The sequence below is a fragment of the Dendrobates tinctorius genome, unplaced genomic scaffold (assembly GCF_039654945.1).
Source record: "Dendrobates tinctorius isolate UK_male_01 unplaced genomic scaffold, ASM3965494v1 ptg000350l, whole genome shotgun sequence".
Taxonomy (NCBI): Eukaryota; Metazoa; Chordata; class Amphibia; order Anura; family Dendrobatidae; genus Dendrobates; species Dendrobates tinctorius.
The window spans coordinates 2,598,388-2,602,676 of record NW_027362016.1 but is presented as its reverse complement, the minus strand read 5'-3'; the positions used below and the strand labels follow the sequence as shown (position 1 = coordinate 2,602,676).

Below are 4,289 nucleotides of genomic sequence, written 5' to 3'. Positions count from 1 at the left end.
ATTTGGGTTTTGCAATGCAGATTTTGCAGGAATACCTTGCAGATGAAATTTGCAGAGTACCAAAACAGCAGAAAACCTCCCAAAGTGACCACATTTTAGAAATTATTTTGCACAATGAGTTAATCAACACCTGCAATTACTATTGTCAGCCTATAGGTGTTTTCACTCTGAACCATCCAGCATTGCAAGTATGCCAGTTTAGTGCCCAGCTTTTGCTTGCAGAGACAAGCAACCCATACAGTTTTAAGTGGGCTCTACTCACTGGAGCAATGTCAAATATGTAGATGCTTTGTCTCACCATTAAAGTAGAAACCTCCTATATTTCAAATTAAAGATGACGGACCTGTGTGGAGCTTGTGTTTTTTGCCTTTTTGACTTTGTCCACAGCATATTTTTTAAGGACATTTGTCTCAGTAATGCCTCAGTGTTTCAAAGTCAAACAAGCTGACTATAATCATTCAGCTAGTGTCTGATAAGTGCTGTCTGTTTCAGCTATCAGGTTACCTTTTAATCCTCTTACAGCTAAGTCAATCTGAAATAAAACAAAATAGAGGAAAAATTACTAAAAAACATTCATGTGTTCAAAAGGAAAAAGTTACCGTTTCTCAAATTTTTAACATTTTGTTTTCTGTAGATAGTTAAGATTTTTAGGCCTTTTGATCATGATCAGTCCATGTGCTTTGTTTAATATCTCCTTAAAATGTAAACGGTGAAGAAAAAGCATTTTGCCGAAACCCGGGATTGGACCACAGACCTTTAGATCTTCAGTCTAACGCTCTCCCAACTGAGCTATTTCGGCCATATCTATACATTTTCTGGTGGGTTTGACACTCTGCAAATGTCAAGTGTCACACCTGGAGGGATATATTATAATTTTTCATTTGACTGTTTTTTGAAGCATGATTTCTATTTGAAACGCCTTCCATTTTGCTGCACATATTTAATAACATTCATTAACTATTTGTGAATGAGTAGAAAAAGACAGCAATTTTGCCATTGAATTTTTACATTTTCAGTTTGTCTCCATGCACCAGTATAATTCTGACCCCGTGCTTCTAGAATAGGTCATGGTCGCACATAAAACACAATTTGCATGCATAATGTTACATCAAGTTTTATTTTTTATGAGATGCAAACAATTGGAGCAAAAAAGAGACAAAAATTTAGAGAAAATATTTTATTGATTGTTAATGTTAAAAGTGAGACCATTTGTCCCAAAATGTGCTGAAACATGTCAGAATGACATGGGCATTTCACATTTCTTAAACTATGATTAGCTACGTGTTACGTTTTTGTTTATTAAGTATCGTTATGGTCTATTGATGTATGAGGTGAAAACTATGAAAGTAGACTTACCAGCAAATCCGTTTCTAGATATATTTCATGACAGCACTGTAGAAGGTTGATTCCCTACCCTAATAGGGACAGAGAACACAAAGAGGTGAAATAGTCCCTCCTCATTGACTGTCCAAAGGATTTTTCTAGTGCCAAAAGAACAACAGACATATGCACAAAAAATCTGTTTGATGTTCCTAGAGTTCTTTTTTGAGAGGACAAATTCAGATTCACTCCAAAGACTCTCAGGAAATTTTTCAAAACCACATTACTAAGTTTTGTTTGACCTCGTCTAATCAATAAATGAAGAAAAAAGTTTCTTGAAATTAAAAGTTGATGTCAGAGGTGGGATTTGAACCACTTGTAAACGGTGAAGAAAAAGCATTTTGCCGAAACCCGGGACCTTTAGATCTTCAGTCTAACGCTCTCCCAACTGAGCTATTTCGGCCATATCTATACATTTTCTGGGGGGTTTGACACTCTGCAAATGTCAAGTGTCACACCTGGAGGGATATATTATAATTTTTCATTTGACTGTTTTTTGAAGCATGATTTCTATTTGAAACGCCTTCCATTTTGCTGTACATATTTAATAACATTCATTAACTATTTGTGAATGAGTAGAAAAAGACAGCAATTTTGCCATTGAAGTTTTACATTTTCAGTTTGTCTCCATGCACCAGTATAATTCTGACCCTGTGCTTCTAGAATAGGTCATGGTCGCACATAAAACACAATTTGCATGCATAATGTTACATCAAGATTTATTTTTTATGAGATGCAAACAACTGGAGCAAAATAGAGACAAAAATTTAGAGAAAATATTTTATTGATTGTTAATGTTAAAAGTGAGACCATTTGTCCCAAAATGTGCTGAAACATGTCAGAATGACATGGGCATTTCACATTTTTTAAACTATGATTAACTACTTGTTAAGTTTTTGTTTATTAAGTATCGTTATGGTCTATTGATGTATGAGGTGAAAACTATGAAAGTAGACTTACCAGCAAATCCGTTTCTAGATATATTTCATGACAGCACTGTAGAAGGTTGATTCCCTACCCTAATAGGGACAGAGAACACAAAGAGGTGAAATAGTCCCTCCTCATTGACTGTCCAAAGGATTTTTCTAGTGCCAAAAGAACAACAGACATATGCACAAAAAATCTGTTTGATGTTCCTAGAGTTCTTTTTTGAGAGGACAAATTCAGATTCACTCCAAAGACTCTCAGGAAATTTTTCAAAACCACATTACTAAGTTTTGTTTGACCTCATCTAATCAATAAATGAAGAAAAAAGTTTCTTGAAATTAAAAGTTGATGTCAGAGGTGGGATTTGAACCACTTGTAAACGGTGAAGAAAAAGCATTTTGCCGAAACCCGGGATTGGACCAGGGACCTTTAGATCTTCAGTCTAACGCTCTCCCAACTGAGCTATTTCGGCCATATCTATACATTTTCTGGGGGGTTTGACACTCTGCAAATGTCAAGTGTCACACCTGGAGGGATATATTATAATTTTTCATTTGACTGTTTTTTGAAGCATGATTTCTATTTGAAACGCCTTCCATTTTGCTGTACATATTTAATAACATTCATTAACTATTTGTGAATGAGTAGAAAAAGACAGCAATTTTGCCATTGAAGTTTTACATTTTCAGTTTGTCTCCATGCACCAGTATAATTCTGACCCTGTGCTTCTAGAATAGGTCATGGTCGCACATAAAACACAATTTGCATGCATAATGTTACATCAAGATTTATTTTTTATGAGATGCAAACAACTGGAGCAAAATAGAGACAAAAATTTAGAGAAAATATTTTATTGATTGTTAATGTTAAAAGTGAGACCATTTGTCCCAAAATGTGCTGAAACATGTCAGAATGACATGGGCATTTCACATTTTTTAAACTATGATTAACTACTTGTTAAGTTTTTGTTTATTAAGTATCGTTATGGTCTATTGATGTATGAGGTGAAAACTATGAAAGTAGACTTACCAGCAAATCCGTTCTAGATATATTTCATGACAGCACTGTAGAAGGTTGATTCCCTACCCTAATAGGGACAGAGAACACAAAGAGGTGAAATAGTCCCTCCTCATTGACTGTCCAAAGGATTTTTCTAGTGCCAAAAGAACAACAGACATATGCACAAAAAATCTGTTTGATGTTCCTAGAGTTCTTTTTTGAGAGGACAAATTCCGGTTCACTCCAAAGACTCTCAGGAAATTTTTCAAAACCACATTACTAAGTTTTGTTTGACCTCATCTAATCAATAAATGAAGATAAAGTTTCTTGAAATTAAATGTTGATGTCAGAAGCGGGAGAAGTTGGAGTCTGCGACCTGAACGCAGCGCCTTAGACCGCTCGGCCATCCTGACTTCGATATGCAATTGGAACTTAACTCCTTCCATGCTAGTCAGCAGAAATGTTACCATTTCTTGTGATTAAAAACTTGTCACACCACCCCAAAAAAGTCAATAAATAACATTTTTTATATGCGTACTTTTCGTCTGCATTAATTTTTAAATCTCCATTTATTTTGTTTGGATATTAGAAATGTTAGATTTCTCACAAATGCGGTGATGCGCCACATTTCTTCAGAAACTACTGTTTGGCCACACAGCAGGGCTTTGAAAGGAAGAGCCCTATTTGGGTTTTGCAATGCAGATTTTGCAGGAATACCTTGCAGATGAAATTTGCAGAGTACCAAAACAGCAGAAAACCTCCCAAAGTGACCACATTTTAGAAATTATTTTGCACAATGAGTTAATCAACACCTGCAATTACTATTGTCAGCCTATAGGTGTTTTCACTCTGAACCATCCAGCATTGCAAGTATGCCAGTTTAGTGCCCAGCTTTTGCTTGCAGAGACAAGCAACCCATACATTTTTAAGTGGGCTCTACTCACTGGAGCAATGTCAAATATGTAGATGCTTTGTCTCACCAT

At 35.6% G+C, this 4,289-nt stretch overlaps 1 non-coding gene across 1 annotated transcript; it reads right to left on the bottom strand.

The window, feature by feature from the left end:
* Positions 1 to 2,706: 2,706 nt before the first annotated feature.
* TRNAF-GAA (transfer RNA phenylalanine (anticodon GAA)) lies at positions 2,707 to 2,779 on the bottom strand. Its single transcript has one exon. It is a non-coding gene; the product is annotated as a tRNA-Phe (tRNA).
* Between the last annotated feature and the right edge of the window lie 1,510 nt (positions 2,780 to 4,289).